This window comes from Aythya marila (genome assembly GCF_965140915.1).
Source record: "Aythya marila genome assembly, chromosome: 2".
NCBI lineage: Eukaryota > Metazoa > Chordata > Aves > Anseriformes > Anatidae > Aythya > Aythya marila.
In genome coordinates, this window is record NC_139043.1 from 146968224 (window position 1) to 146984837 (window position 16614).

Sequence of the window (16614 nt, forward strand, 5' to 3'; positions counted from 1 at the left end):
GGGTGGCTGGTACCCAGGGAGAAACAATGGTACTGCCTTCTCCCACCAGTTTCCATGCTTGGGGCACTCAATGGTGATGATAAGCCTTAGCTCTGTTTACCCTTTTGCACCTCTCTGCTGCCGGAGAGACGAATTGTTAGACACTGTTGGCTCAGGGGTGAAGAGCAACTCTCTGAAGCGAGCTCCAGCAGTGCAGAAAAGCTGACAGGCATGAGGAAGGGATTGAAGAATCTGCTGCCTTCCTGGTGGCTCCATTCCACAACCATAGCTGGTCACTTGAGTTGGTAGGTTAGGAGTGCTCTTGAACTCTTTCTGATGATAAACTCTTCTCTAACAGTGCCCATCTTTCCATCATCTCTGGCTCATTGAGAGGGTAAATGCCATCTTCCCAGGCAGAGTCCTGCTCTTGGTTATGCTGACATTCAATGCATCTTGTCTTGACAGCAGCAATGAAAGACCTGAGTACGGAGCCTGCAAGCAAGGGAAACTCCATCCAGACCAGAAAGCTGCAGCCCATCTCTGCAGCGTGGGCAGCTTGCAATGCCTTTCTATATAGGCTTCTGTTGGAAATACAGATAAAGCAGAGGTCTTCTGTTCTCTTTTCAAGGTGCTCCCTCTGTCACCTCAGGTAGCAGAAGGACTGCTTAAATCTTTGTGCCAGAGACTAGAGGAGTTTTCTGCAAGGAAATGGAGCTCTGCTCTCTGAGGGTCCAGTTTCACATGGAGGGACTGGACATCCCAGGGTGATAAGGACCACCACAAAACTCATCATATTCTGCTCCAAGTGCAAGGTATGTTGTCCCTGACAGTCCTTTTTCTAAATATTTCACATTAATGTTTCACATAATGATTAAAGATAGTTAGGGAACACACAAGCAAAACCAGGCCCTGCTGGGTTGGAAGAAAGAGGAGAAACAACATGTATCAGATGTGAGTTCATTACTTAGTACATTAGCTGAAAGGTAATGTTGTGATGACTTCAGTCTTTAATCTGAGCATTGAGGAAAACATATTTGACTGGAATTCCCATTACTTGCAGTGATTTGTGCTTTTTCAGAATATATATATATAAAAGAGGAAGTAATGAGATTGAGGTAAGTGCCCAGACATCCTTAACCCTGTCCTGCCTTTCCGCTCTTCACCCTCTCCAAACTAGCGTTAATTACCAGGAATTTTCTGCACAGACAAGATTGATTTGTAACACCCTATCATGTTAATGTGGTCAAAACAAACCATTTTATCTAGCTGACATTTTAAATGTTAAATTACTATACTTAATTACATCACCTCCTTTACCACCCTGTGGATGGACTCACAGAAGTTAATTAATGTATGACTTTTGGTCCCCATCTGTTTTGAATGTCCTAAAATGTGATATTTAAACAAACCAGCATGCAGAAAAGGAATTGTAAAGTTGGGATCATGGTGGACATTGTGGCCACATTAGTTGGGGTTGTTTGCTGGGTGGTTTGATGGATGTGGTGATTTTGATATGGGTTACTACTTACTGCTGGTTAAGTAATGGGGGTTCTTTGCACCATTTCCATTAGTGGTTTAAGTGGGAATTTGGAGAAGAGGGAATGGGTGGGTCTTTGGTTGTGCTCTGTTGTGGTTCACCCCTTCCCAGATGCCTTTTTAAAGCAAGACTTTTGGATGTGCCCATCCAGGATTGCCATGTATGCTGAGGGGATGGTATCTCCTTTTGCATATCTCTTATTCCACTCCTCTTAGTCTGCCTTATTTGCTTTTACTTCCTGTATATTTTTTTGCCTTGGTCATTGGGTCTGTGGGACAGAGACTGGCCTTTCTATTCTATTTTTATATGATGTCAAGCACAGAAAGACACATCAGGTATCTCAAGCTCTTGGTGGTGTTATATGTAATGCCAATATTAGCACTGATAGTCCTCTGTGGCTCTCTGTGCATGCCTGATGTGGCAGCTGTAAACATGCTGCCCTGCTGTGAGCTTTCTTACATGGCTTCTGTGTTGCTTTTGCTGTAAAAAAAACACCTCTCTGTGGAAGCTGTCTGTGCTGACCTGTCTGTCAGAGGCCTGTGGTAAAGCATTAACTTCTATTCAGGGCAACACAGGTAAAGCACAACACAATTCTGCTTGGGTGTGTACGTATATATCTGTATCTATATCTAAGTATGTTTTAGGTATGTTTATATAGACAAACACTTGTGAAATCATTGTTGCTTTAACTTTCTAGTTGCTTCCTCCTCTTAGTTTCCATCCACTTCTCTTTTTCTGTTCCACTTCATGTTAGAATTTTATGCCTGTGGTGTTTTTCATATGAGTATTTCCCTTTTTTCTTACCTTCTTTCCTCTTTCTTTCCTATTCTGGCCATTCATTGCTTACCTTTTACCCTGCATGTTTCTGCCTCCTTCTGCTCCAAGGTGTTTTATAATTCCTCTTTATAATTTCTCTTCTGTGCGGCTGGTACATTCTCAGAGACAGATCGGTCAAGCATCCTGGTAGCATCTCTGCATGCCCCTGAGAGCCAGCTGCTGCCTGAGGAGTTAAAAAAAAAGGAATAGGGGAGCTAGAGCTGCTCCCATTTCTCTTCTCTGTAAATGAGTGTCAACCTGTCCATTTTTGCTTCTCTTACTGACTTCAGGTTGCAGCTTCTAAGCGAGTATAATGCACCTCAGACCTGATGGTAAGAACTGAAGGGTATAAGTGGGGTTAATGGCCATAGTGCTACATTGCTGGTGATTGCAGGCTGTGCTCAGAGCTCTGGGCCTGCATTCCAGCAATTAGCTCCCTTATCTGTCTGCTGCTAATTTTAATGGCATTCCGCCTTGCTGCAAGCCTGGGGCTTTCCACCCTGGTTTTGAATCCGTTTCCCCCCCTCCTGAGGGATTTGGCCCCAGTTTGGGCTCAGCCACTTGATGCGGTGCTATGCAGGAACAGAGGGCTCCTGGGGGTGCCAGCAGCTGAGCAGGCTGGCTTGTGTGTGATGGTAACAGCTCAATCTGTCTGATCAGACCATGTCCCTGTAAGAAAATGCTGCGTGAGGACAGCACGTGGCAGTGCCGGCCCCACAGCATGGGTAGCAGAGGGAATTTTAAATGGAGCCGAGGCACCGTCCTGTACAACACTTGCAATTTCCATGAAAGCAGCGAGAGCTGTAAAGCTCAGCGTCTTTTAGTTTGACTTGTCTGCTATAAAGCCGAGTATTTTGACTGCTTCTGATTATAGAAGCAGAGGGATCTGAGATTCGGAAATGCTTTGATGTTGGCAATTTGAAGAACATGCTCAATATCACTTTGTGGCAGGCGTTTTATTCTTGGCTGCGTTAGCCCCGTGGGCCCAGGGCAGCAAGCAAGTCGGTTGGATGGCTTTGCTTGCACAGCTGTTTTTTTCCAAAAAATCCCAGGACTCAGCACTGCATTTCCCGTGCTGGGAAGCCAACGCTTTCCAGGCTGCTGTTTGCGGCGTTGGCAATTGTGCCCGAGCATTTCTCCAACGGGTGGCAATTCCTGAACGTGCTCAGCCCGCACTCCTCGGAGGTCAGGTCGGGTGATCTCTCTAACAAGCGTGGTTTATGCAAGTGTGTCTGCGGAGGGGGCTTTCGTTTGGGTGGCAGTTGCCTCTCGGGAAGATGTAACGCGATCACAAAAATTTTAAGGGGTATCAGCAGGGTGAATGCCCAGAAGCCAAGCTCCAGACCCAACAGTTCATGTTGCTGATAATATGTGAGACTTCTTAAACGAGATGTAAACACTGAGTGTTATGTTTCACTCAGGATGACTCTTCATTTTTTTTTCTGAATGTCTCTGCAGTGCAGACTCCTCTCCAAGCAGTGATGTGTCCTGTCCACCCACCTCTGCCCCCATTGGGCAAGGGGCTATTTCAGGACACATCCATAACTTGATCTTTCTGGTGACTCTTGCCCACAAGGACCAGCTAGTGCCAATTGTTAGGGTGGATTTCTATTTTCAAGACCCAGGGGCCTGATCCTGTTTCCTTTGCATGCCTGAATGAGATTTTTTTGCTCTGGTTTAGTTCAGAGTGGCAGCAGACTGTTTATCTAACGAAGAGTTTGGTGGTGATGTCGGTCCCACATCCCCATGCAATAGCACGTGAACTTCTTTACCAGCTGCGGCCTTCAGTATGGGGCTGTTTGACATGGGAGGTGCAGAGAGACCTTGCCTTGAAACGGATAAGGAGCGAGTCATGTCTGAGGTAGCCTGGCAGGAGGAATTGTTTTTAAAAGCCCGATCTACTTAATGCAGAGCTGTCACCGTCCGGGGTTGTTCCAGGTTAGCGTTGATGGCGATGCTTGCACTCCTGCTCCTCCTACATTTTGGGCTCAAATGCAACAGACCTGCAGTAGTGGGGCAGATGCTTCTGTTTTTCATACAGCATCCTGTTGCTGGCCCTGGCCAAAGCCAGATGTTTTAGAAGAAAGTGGGTGAAAGTGAAATAGATGGCTAGAAATTGGCCAGACCAGATCATTTTCTACCACAACATTTCAAGCTCAGGCTGGCATGTGCCCAAGTCATGCGTGCCCACTGGAGAGATTGTTTATGAGTTGTAGGTGGCAGATTTCAGCTAGCTTACAGCATCTAGACAGATAAATCTTTTTTCCCCCCTCTCTCTCTCTTTTTTTTTTTTTTTCCTCTCCTCAGTATCTAAGTGTGTGGCCTTTGCTGCTTCAGTGTCTCTTTTAAGCAGCTACAAAGTTTTTCTAAATGAAATATGTTTCTAGGCTGAAGTTGAGAGATAAGTATGGCTCTGAGCTGGTGAATTGAAAGAAGGACATAGTAAGTGTTATGTTGCCTTGCCCAGTATTTTTTTTCCTTGTTTTTGTGGTAATTCTGTTCTGACTTAAAATGGAAAACCTCCTGAAAGACGTTATTTTTCCTGTTAAAAGAAATTACATGCTGGAATGCCATTCACTGGTTTATGCTGCAGCCAGTGAAGGATTAGAGCCCCCCCACCCCTCTTTTTCAGCCGAGTGCTGTGTGTTTGGAAAGCAGACGCGTTTGCAGCTGAGCCAACTGTAATAATAATAATTCAGCTTGAGAAGCGCAGAGCACCCTGTGATTAGCAAAATAATTATTGCATACTGTAGAAATTGAGAGATGTTTTTTGACATAGCAAGAGGAACGTATGTTGCAGCTGCTTCGAGAGGCAATCGGCTCATGTCACCCTGTTGATGTTTTCAGCATACAGTTTTGTGCAGGAGCCACACTGAGCAAAGCAAGCTTGTGAAAGGATGATTGCCTGATTGCCTTTGAGTTTTCCAGTGAATTCTGCTGATAAATGAGCAGCCAGAAAACTTGTAAACAAAAGTTTTACATACTGTGCTCTGATCCCCATGGTAATTTTTATTTATTTATTTATTTTTAATTTGGATTCAGTTGCTGCGTATGTTCTCTCTGCCTGCCAGGAGACCAGACTTTGGCTCTAGAACTTACGAAATGGGATAGGAAGTCTTCCAGAACTTTTCCTCTACGGGTGCTAGCTCAGATCCAGGTCGGTGTGAGTGTGACAGAAGTCTCTATTACACGCTGCTGCTCTGACATTTATAAAGTGAGTTCCTAGGCTTGTTGCTGATTACTTGCTGCCTTAAAATCTAATCTACCCTTCTGTGTAACAGCAAACTGTGGATTTTATGCATACTTTCCTTTGATGTTTTGTCAGCAAGGCTTGATAAAGAGGGCAGGGTTTCTCAGACTGTGTGCTGCTGCCCTGGTTTATCTATCTCAACTTTTGGCGTTGGAGCTGTGGGGCCTTTTCTAAGACCTGCCTCGCTTCCGTCATCTTTGTGGCTTCAGTGGCCTCGTGCTGACTGTTTTCGGTATCAAAGCCCTGTGGTAGTGATAGATGCAGCTCAAGCAGTGTGGCAGACTGAGCCAGCCAAAAACCAGCAGAAAAACTGGTGAAATAGTCATGGCATGGAGGCGTAGTGTGAAAGAGCAGAAACAGCTACAGTTGGTGAGGCTGAAGGGAGATTTGGTGGTGGATCTGGGGGAGTTCACACCACATCTGTGTGCTCAGTGCTTGGGAAACATTTCCTTATGGGCACTATTGGGCTTCCCCAGCCCTGGGCTGTGGTTCTGCCTCTGCCTGGGCTGCTGCCCAACCTGTGCACCCTGCCCCTTTGCTAAGAGTTGATTTGTATATGAATACTGTACCAATATAAATAAGACTTTAAAAAATATATATATATAAACTGATTTATTCCTTTAGGAGTACCCTATATTAATATTATCTGAAGTCTAGTACTCCTCTCTAGATCTCTTCAAAACTGCCTTAAGTATTTGCATAGAACTTAAGTAGGGCCCTTATTTTTCCCATGACACCTGCTACTGCAATAAAGAAACAATAATAATTATAGAAAAGTCTTAATTAGGCTTGTTTTTCTTCAGGCAAGCGGGTGGAGTATGCCCTTTGATCCCTTCCGACCTTGTTTTCTCCGATTTCATATTTTTCTATATATCTCTTTTGCTGACAGTAATCAGAAGGATGTGTGTGTTTATGCAAGTATGTGCATATATGGATACACATGCACACATTCAAATACACACATACGTGCTCCTTTTGCTTTATTACAACACACATTTTTCCCTGATTCGAAAACAGCCTTTTTTTGCTTGTATGCAACTGTACAAACCATTGAGTTAATACCACTGCATGAGGTTCAGGAAAGACCAGTGAACATTTTTCTAATAAGAGGATATTCTGGTCCTCTTGATAATCAGCCCCCCATTGTAAAGACTTTTTGAGTCACAGGTTTAAATCTTTGTTCCAGTGGAAAAGATTTTTATGGTCAGCCCAATCATGTTTTTTAGCAGAGTTGCTTAAAATAGTACAGATATTGAATCGGAAGAGTGACTCCAAGGGAAAAGAGAAAAAGTTGAAACAATACATATCAAGGTCTGGTGGCACAGACCTTTTGTTCCACCCCAAACCCTGATAGAAATTTGGCAGAGACAGCAGGCTGGTTTTCTTGCTGTGGGACACTGCATGCTTCACATGGCTCTAAGGGATTGGATTTAGATCTTCCCTGAGGGTGGTTACCCTCCTTTGTTTTAGGGATTCCAGTAAAGTATTTTGGCATAGTTTGCACTGTTTTTTTTTTTTTTTTTGTTTTGTTTTTTTCTATGAAACCTGATTCCCTTGCTTCCTACACCCATTCTGTATTCGGAGGGAAAAGGATTTTCTGGAAAATGTACCCGTGGTTTGGAAATATGGTGTCTTTTCAGGGTTTTGACCTCTTATTTCCTTACCCTTCTCCCGTACTGCTTAGGCAAGTAGGACTGCCCAAAACAGACCTGTAACTCTTCACAGTGGTTCTGCACAGCTTATCTGTTTCATTTGCTTTCAGTCACTGGGATTGCCATGGCAGCAGCAGCCCTTGAGATTATGATTTCATCACGACAGAACATTATGTCAGGACAGCCCACACCAAGGGGAGGGTGCGACTGGAGCGTTGACGAGATGGTGGCTGACTGAGAGGAGCTCATGCTGAGGTGAGCTGGGAAACCTGCAGGATTTTCTGGGGATGTGGAGGGGCTCTGCCCTGAACACGGTGTGTTTTGCTGGCAGTGTTGCAGCAGTGGGATTTAGGGCTCTTAAAACGCATTTTGCTCTTCCTCAGAAATGTAGTATTGAAAAGGTATCATTTCCTACTTATCCCTGTGCAGACACAGGTCTTAGTGCACACGTAGCATCTGTGTACCCCTCGTGTATGGTCTTGCTTCTGGAGCCCTATGCAATCACTCTTAGGTCTATGGTGCTGCAGGCAGTGGATACGCTGCCTCCCCTGTGGTCCCCTTTTGTCCCAGGATCTGTGCTTGTCCTCAGATGGGTGCCTTCCCCTGGTTGTGTCCCTTGCTGGCGCAGCTGGCATGTGGCAGCTCTCTGAGCTGACCCTGGAAACTTGGAGTGCAGCTGCCCTGCACATCTCTTTTTGCTGTTTTCCATGCCCTGTGCTTGAGCATCTGTCACCTCGTGTCCTGGTCCTGCCCTCAATCCTCCCACGTCCCACTTGCTTTCTTGCTCATGGTGGGGTGGCCAAAAGACTGAGAGCATCCACTTGGTTTGCTCTCAGTGAGGTCCACTGTGGAAAAGCTGCTGAAGTAGCCCTGGGAGCTGGCTGGAGGTGAGCCAAACTCTCAGTGCATATCTGGGCTTGTGCATGTTTTCCCTGAGCAGACGAGAACTAAGCTTCCATTGCTCCTCTATCACATAGGAATGGCAGTCATGGTATAAAGAGGTTTTCCTCTGCACAGGGTGTGAGCATGCTCTGCCTCCCATTTTTCTGTCTCAAGTACTTCCTTAGTTCTCGTGGCTGTGATATTGAAGCATCTTTCCAAAATGGAAAGGTGGTTTTAGTCTTTTCCTTAAAACAGTTCCTGAGCAGGGAAGAACAGTGATGGTAGCATATGGAACTGACGTATTTATTATTGATGATACCTTTAAATGATTAAACATTTTTTCCTTGCATTATTTAGGGGAATTAGGATATTCATCATTAATGGAAGGATGTCTGTCTAGGGATATGCGTGATTCATACTCATAAGTACCTTCTCTCCTCTCATTATTTCCTTCCTGTCTTCTCCCAGCTCCTGCTTGTCCTTTTGGAGCAAGTGTTCATCCTTCTGTAAATGCTTTCTACTGCCTCCTCTGTTGGTGTAATTACCCTGTGGCTGTTACAGGGTGAGGTGTTTCTCTAGACAGGTCACTAACTTATATAAGATAACACTTATGTAAGAGACATGCCAATTCAAGTAAGGAAATAATGTTTAGAAAAACTAATTACATGTGAGAGCTCTTTCTAGGAAATATTATTCAGATTAATGTTCTTTATTTTACTGCCAGTGATACTGGAAGTGTGAAAAATCCCACTGTTATGTGTGTTTGTCTTCCCACAATATGGTGCGATATTGCAGCTGGATTTTATTGCAAAATACGACAATAGTAAATGATAATTTGGTTATGATAGAGTAGGCTTCCCTGAGTGCATGAAGACGTGAGTCAGGTTCAGCACGTTGTGGTGATTCTGTCAGTGAAAAATGTTATTTAGATATTGGATATGTCTGATGTCACATGAAAAGCTTCCTAATGCTGTCCTTGGGTCCTTAATGTCTCTGAAAATCTGCACCTTATCTCTCTTGACTCTTCAGAGTGAGTAATTCTTGTCCTAACACAGGTGTCTGCTCATCCATGAGAAGAGAAAAATGAACAGCCTTGCTCTTTCTTTTTTTTCTTTTTTTTTCTTTTTTTTTTGGCTTTTTCTTGTGGAAATGGAGAGTCCCTCTGCACTAGTTATTTGGATACATGTTGTTAAAACACCTCTTTTTTCCCACATAGCAGAAATGGTGTGTTTTAAAGATGAGATCTGTGTGTAAGCTTACCTGCTGGTCAGGACATCAAAATATGTTGGTAAAACTTGGGTTATCTTCCCGAGCCCCCATGTTTCATGCATACTGAAAAACAGCACCTTTTAACTCACTGAAGAGAGCAAAATAGAATATCCCAAGTTGGAAGGGACCCACAAGGATTATCAAGTCCAACTCCTGGCTCCTCACAGGACCACCCCAAAATCAGACCATGTGTCCGAGAGCGTTGTCCAAACGCTTCTTGAACTCCTGCAGGCTCGGTGCCGTGACCAATTCCCAGGGAGCATGTCCCAGTGCCCGACCACCTCTGGGTGCAGAACCTTTCCTTAACCCCCAGCCTGACCCTCCCCTGTCCCAGCTCCATGCCGTTCCCTCGGGTCCTGTTGCTGTCCCCAGAGAGCAGAGCTCAGCGCTTGCCCTTCCACTGCCCTCATCAGGGAGCTGCAGGCCACCATGAGGCCTCCCCTCAGTCTCTCCTCTTCTTCAGGCTGAACAATCCAAGTGACTTCAGCCACTCCTCATATATCTCGCCCTTAGGCCTTTCATCATCTTTTCCATCCTTTGAACACCCTCTAACAGCTTTGTGTCCTTCTCACACTGTGGCACCCCAACCTGCACACAGTGTCTGAGGTGAGGCCACACAGCGCAGAGCAGAGCAGGACAATCCCTGCCCTCACCTGGCTGGCGGTGCTGGGCCTGAGGCACCCAGGGTAGGGTTGGCCCTTAGGGCTACCAGGGCACACTGCTGGCTCATCTGCAACTTGCCATGGACCAAAACCCCAAATCCTATTCTGTGGGGCTGATCTCCAGTCTCTCTTTCCCCAGTTTGTACATACAGACATGGTTGCCCCGTCCCAGGTACAGAATCCGGCACTTGCTCCTGTTAAATCTCATATTGTTGGTGATTGCTCAGACCTCTAATATGTCAAGATCTCTCTGCAAAGCCTTTCTACCCTCAAAGGAGTCAACAGCTCCTAATTTAATACCAGCTGCAAACCTAACAGCTTGTTGAAGTTTCATGCTTCTTATGTCTTTAAACAGATTCTAATAGATTTTAATAAATTAAGACTTTGATGTTAGTTTTCTTAAATCATCAGTCTAAAAGCTGTTTCTTAAAGAAAACAGGGTATTTAAATGGAATCTTGATTGTTGACATGAATTATTTTGGTTGAAACTGTAAAATGGATGGGATTTTTTTTTTCTTCTGAAGTTGGATAGCAAGGACAGAGGAATGATGTCTCCCGCTAACATGCAGACTTGCTTCACTGACATTTGTAGTGTTTTGGATTTGAGATTTCTGTCTGAAACTTCCACTGGAAGGTCTCTCTATTTTATACCTGCCTCATGTAGCAGCAGTCTGGCCCTGAAAGACAGTGTGGTGGACAAGAGGAGGTGCCTCCAGGTGTGGTGGGGTGCTAGGAACATTGATGTCAAAGGGCTGTGTTGAAAGGGTAAAAACTGCACTTTGAGTCAGTAGCATCACAGAATGGCTCAGGTTGGAAGATCATCTAGTCCAACACCCCTGCTGAGCAGGATCACCCAGGGCATGTTGTGTAAGATGGCATCAAGGTGGGTTTTGAATATCTCCAGAGAAGGAGACTCCACAACCTCTCTGGGCAGCCCGTCCCAGTGCTCTGTCACCTCACAGTAAGGAAGGGCACCTCTCATACTCAGCCAGAACCTTGTGTGCTTCAGTTTGTGCCCGGTGCCTTTTGTCCTGTCACTGGGCACAGCTGAAAAGAGACTGGCTTCATCCTCTCAACACTGTCCCCTCAGATACTTGTACACATTGAGGAGGTCTCCCCTCAGTCTTCTCTTTTGCAAGGTAAACAGGCACAGTTCTCTCAGCCTGTGCCTGTATTACAGGTACTCCAGTCTCCTAATCATCTTAGTGGCCTTCCTGTGAAATTGCTCCAGTAGCTCAGTATCCCTCTGGTACTGGGGAGCCCAGAACTGGACACAATGCTCCAGGTGTGGCCTCACCAGGGCTGAGTAGAGGGACAGGGTCACCTCCCTTGTCATGCTGGTAACACTCTTCCAAATGCACCCCAGGATACTTTTGGCCTTCTTGGCCACAATGGAACAGCATGCTGGCCACCAGGACTCCCAGGTCCCTCTCTACAGTGCTTCCTCTATAGTATGCAGAACAGAAATAACCATTAAGTCAAAAAAAAAAAAAAAAAAAAAGAGAGAGAGGAAAAAAAAAAAAAGAAAGGAAAAAAAGAAAGAAAAAAAAAAGAAAAAAAGGATGGATGTAAGAGATTGCTCCCCACCCCTTTCATTTTTCTTCAATCTCTGCTTGCCTTGATTAATGTTTGTTTCTGACTTTCAGCCTCAAAAACACCTGTAGGAGCCTGAAAAAGGGTTAATGTTTTGTAGCTTCTCCCTGTGCAGCTGTACCAGGGAAAACAATTTACTGCTGCTTCACTTTGTTTTATTCCTGCCCTGCTTGCCCAGCCTCCAGCCTCTTGTGCTGAAGAAGGTGAGGTGCTCTTCACGTTGGCATCTCAGGCTTGCTGAAGTGCCCTTACACCGTCTTTCTGGGAAGAGTGGGGTAACAAGCTCACAGACGCCTATGAACCTGGTGATGTAGTGAGTTTCTGAGTGGGGCCTGATGAAGGTATCACAGATGTTTTTGTACTCCATATTTTGCAGCCCTTAGCCTTTGGGCAAGCTGTTGAACTCTAATACACTCGGTTTCACAGGGCACCAAGAGGCTGTTTGCTGCCAATTGGCTTTTGCTGCCAATCAGCTCATTGCCAAGGACATAAGGATTTTTTTTTATATTCTACCTAATCTTCCTACAGAGGCTCTGTTTAATGTCTTACCCTTGTTTGAAATGTGGAATTCATCTGCTGCTATTATTATCCAAATGCAGAGAGGCTGCAAGGCTTTTTGTTTTGTTCAGTCCAGCAGGGATCACTTTGTGCTCGGTGTTTGTGCAGCACCGGCATGGCTGGGTGCAGGATGGGGCTGCTTAGGCTATAGAATACACAAAACAGTGTTTCTCCCCATATTCTCCAGCAGTCTGTCCTGCAGCTGTAATTCCTTTTTGCTTAAAAAATGCAAGCTGGGTGTCAGGCTGAGTTAGGGTGCTTCTAGAGGTCTCATTCCCCAGGCAAAGTATCCTTTGTCACCTGCAATGCTGAAAGCACCAAGTGGGGATGCAGAGCATGGTCTCTCTAGCTAGAAATCCCTTGTGACCCCACCGTCCTGCTACTGAATTGCGTTCCACTGAACTTGAACATGTCCTGGGGACACCCTGGGTCAGTTCCAGATAGGTGAAGAAATGTAGGTGCTTAGATGCTGATCTTCAGCTTACAGTCTATCAAGACGGCACTGTGTGGAGGTGCTGGGTGCTGTGGGACACAATTCACCTTCCAGATGAACTGTGGGGGGTGGAAACAAAAAACACATTTTTTTTTGCCTCAAAAATGTGCTGTTGAAAGAAATGGGAGTGGTGGGGTGTATGATGACAAGTGCAGGGATACCTCATACGCTTAGCATAAGAGGCACCGCGGGGTTGTCCCCAGCTCTGCAGGTCCCCCCTACTTCATGGGTCATTGCTCGTCACTGCCTGACTACCACCTCTCTAAGGCTGCGTCCCCATCCCGGTGTTTTTCTCCGTGCCTCCTGTGTAGCATTTTGCAGCCAGCCTTCCCTTTGGCCTCAAGTAACCTCCTGTTTGTCTCCCGTTTAATGTGTGCCCCCCCTGCTTGCTGGAGAGGCCGGCTGTGGGGCCGCGCGTGTTTACAGCGGTCACGGGGCTGTGACGGGTTCCCAGGCGCTGAGCATCCAAGGGCACGTGGCTCGGGCGTGCAGCACTTGGCTGAGCAGAGGGGAAAGGGAAAAATCTGAATTCGTAACCCTTGACTGCAAAGGGGAGTTAATGAACGAGATGGCAGAAAGCCCCCCCTGTTTTGGGGGGGAGCCTGAAATGATGAGGCTGCTCTGAGTCTGTGCTCTGGCTCTGAGCTGTGAGGCTGCGCCGAATGAATCATGGGGAGGAGGAATAAAAGTCTGAGTCATAATCCCTAATACTACAGAGTGGATTTGCTTTGTTATTTTGTTCTTGCGTGCTGAACCGATGTGTGGAGGCGCAGCGAGAGCCCTTTCTCTGCTGTTTCATCAGTAAAAAATGCAGCCCTGGTCCTCATGGCTGGTTGGAGTGCAGCGGGACCCACGCTTTCCATCTGGGTGACCCACCCCACTGGGCATTGCTGCCCCCAACCACAAACCCACACCCCCACACACGGGGGGCAGCAGCCTTGTGGCCTCGTCACTGCTGGGCAATGGGACGGGAGCCTTAAAATACCCCAGTTTTGCAACCAGCACCTGTTCATGGAGCTTCTCAGAGTGATTTACAAAGGCTTGGTGTGGTGATGGCCACCCAGCACCCACAGCTCAGCGATATAAATGCACTGATGTAAACTAGCTATCACTTCCCCAGAGATATTCCTACAGCTGCCTGTGTCTAAGACCCAAAAAATCTTTAAATAATCATATTTTTATAGGATAGCTTACTTTTGGAATGTTATTCTCTAAACCTGTTCTCATTGTGCAGGTTCAGAATGAGCAGTGAGTCCTATTCTGCTGAACTAATTTTGACTAGACCTCCCCCCCAAAAGACATACATAAAATTAAAAGTAATTTAAAAATATATACCTGACCCTTTGCCTCCATTTGAATAGGGTCAGGAATAGAGCATTGATCCAAGTCCCTGGGACCAGCACTACTGATGGCATGAGATGCAGTGGACATCCCCAAGGATGTGGCCAAGAGAGCGTGGTGGTCACAGGGGGTTAAATTGTGCCATGGTGGGTGGCGGAGCTGGTCCGCCCCCATGGGCAGCTTCTCCTTTTGGAGCCAAGTTTTGGCTCTCTTATTATTTTAGCTGATTAGATTAATTTCCTGGATGATGTAAGTAAGTGACATTAATTATGTTATATTACCAATAAGAGCTGCTGTTTTAGGCCCTGCATGCATTTAAAAATATTTTAAATAATTTCCTTTGCTTGAAGGTTATTGCACAAATTGAAAACTTGGGCACACACATTGCACACAGAGACAGAGAAAAGAGGTGTGGGTGATTTAAATTTCATGTTTCATTGGAAGATGAGGCTGTTCTTTTCGTCTTACAGTGTTCTTAATTAGTTTTTCATTATACAGGAATTGGTGATAGGATAAATGTTATCCCCAGAGAAAAACTGGCAGCATCTCAGTTCAGTCATGGTAGGCAGGAATTGCTGGTACCAGATCCAAGTTTCACTGCCCTTTGTGCACCAAAAAATGCTCTGATAGAGCTATAACACACAGTATGAAGCTTATAGGTTGTTTAGATTTTTTTTTTCTATCATTATTTTTCAGCCAGATCAGTTTCCTTACCAAGTTTGCTGCCTAACTTTAGGAAAGGAGGAAGCAGGATTTTCTAGGGGGTAATTTGTTGTTAGAGCAACATATATGGGGAGCTGAGAAGTGTGAGTGTGGGCTAGTGGAATTGGTCCACTGCTGCTTTGGATGCTAGACATCACCTGTGGCTCTGCAGGTTGAGGCACCTGGCAGGGGCATTTACTTGCTGCTATATCCCTTCTGCTGGAGCAGCCAAAACCTGTTCCCAGGAGGAAAGAAGCTTCTGCAGCAAAAAAAGATCTTTTTCTCTTTCCTTCATCTCTCCCCTCCCCAGCCTCTACAGAGTTTGTTCTAAATCAGTTGCGTTTTGTCAGCGTAGCTGGGGCTGTGGGTGTATTTTGGAGATATTTATATATATTCATTTTAATTTTCTTTTCATAATTTTACAGGCTGCAAGCAAATCTTAAGTATAGATCAAGCCAAGGCAAATGTGAGATGTCTTGGTTTCTTGCCTGTGGAAAGGAGCTAGTATGCCTTTGGCTGTGAGGATGGGGAATTTGCAAGTCCTGGGTATGGATCCCCCCGCCTTGTGTTTGAGATTTAAGGGGGAAAGGAAGTCTTTGGATAATAAATTGGAATATATATTTTGTAAATACTAAAGCATTTCCTTGTAGGGAAAATCTTCACTAATTTGATATTTAATTCTTCATTTTTTTTAGCCACCTGTAGTGATACAGACATTTTGCTGATCTGGAATGCAGACAACCCTTTTCCAAGTCAAATAAAGCACTTTGACATAGGATCTCTATAATAACCTGCCTGATTTCTGCCTTCAGTCTCTATCTCAGACAGCCTGTTTAGGCCAACCCTGCTTCTGAAGTGATCTCACCCATGATGATACGATGATAGCAACCCCTGGCATGTGAGCAGGCAGGGACAGGGAGTAAATAATAAATATCCATCCAGTTGGCCCTGGCCAAGGGTCTGAAATGCAAAGTGCAATGAGATCTTTGCAAAGATCTCTCCCCCTCCCATTACACTAAATCTACATGAAATGGAGATGCTGATTTAATTCATGCATTCCTGGCATGTAGAAATGTCTAAATATGAGTGCATTAAAGCAGGTGAAATGATTCCAGCAGCTTTACTTGGGGGGAAGAGCATTATTGCTGTGAGGCTTTGATAGAATGAGGGCAAACTCGTATAAGTTGCCAACGCTTCCTGTTCACTCCGCATTTGCATAATTCTCAATGCCTTCACAGGGCTCCTCGCTTCCAAATGTTTGTCCAAACATTAAGTAATCCTCAGGAGCCTGGGGCTATCGGTGGCTGTAGTTTCTGCCGGGAAGGATGGGGAGGCTTTTGGATGGGGTTTTGCTCTTCCAAGAGATGGGCACCCGGCTGCCAGAGCCTGGGACAACCCTGCCAAGCACAGCAAGACCTGCCTAAGCTTGGGCTTGTTATATTTGAGAGTAAATTCAGGTGCTGCTTTAATTTGGATTAAAAGATCAAAAGATCTCTCTTGGTTATTCCTGAACAGCTGTGGCTGGAACATTTTAGGGGATTTACCCAGGTTTTTTTTGCTTGTTGTGGGATGGCTCATGATTTGTCCCCAGATAGTTGCCCCTGTGGGTTATGGTTGCTGGGGCACTGCCTGCACTCAGTCTTTTACCCATGTAAATGTGCCGGTGGGATTTGTTTCAGCCTGGGTAAAGCCTGTGCTGCAGCCGTGCCTGTATACAGCCAGGTCTTCCTCCTTGCTTGGCTGAGAGCCTGAAGGCAAAGCCAGAGACCCAGCTTCACCAGGCACCTCGGATGGGCTCAGCAAACAGGCAGAGAGGTGAGGGTGTCCTAACTGGTATAAACCCACTGATCCCATGAAAACCCTTGCAGTCTACAATCAGG

The 16614-nt window shown here is 45.5% G+C and overlaps 1 long non-coding RNA gene across 5 annotated transcripts in view; it reads left to right on the forward strand.

Annotated features, from left to right (window-relative positions):
• Positions 1-16614, forward strand: part of LOC309874246 — an 89162-nt gene that overhangs the window by 9405 nt on the left and 63143 nt on the right. Inside the window, exons 2-3 of one of the 5 annotated variants that reach the window (XR_014316801.1) lie at positions 608-791; positions 7345-7489. The exons of 2 other annotated variants lie outside the window; for them this stretch is intronic. This is a non-coding gene — a long non-coding RNA (uncharacterized lncRNA). Of the gene's footprint in view, positions 1-607; positions 792-5380; positions 5490-7344; positions 7490-16614 lie in introns of those variants that run through there. 2 more of the 5 variants (XR_014316804.1, XR_014316802.1) reach the window with 2 other exon arrangements.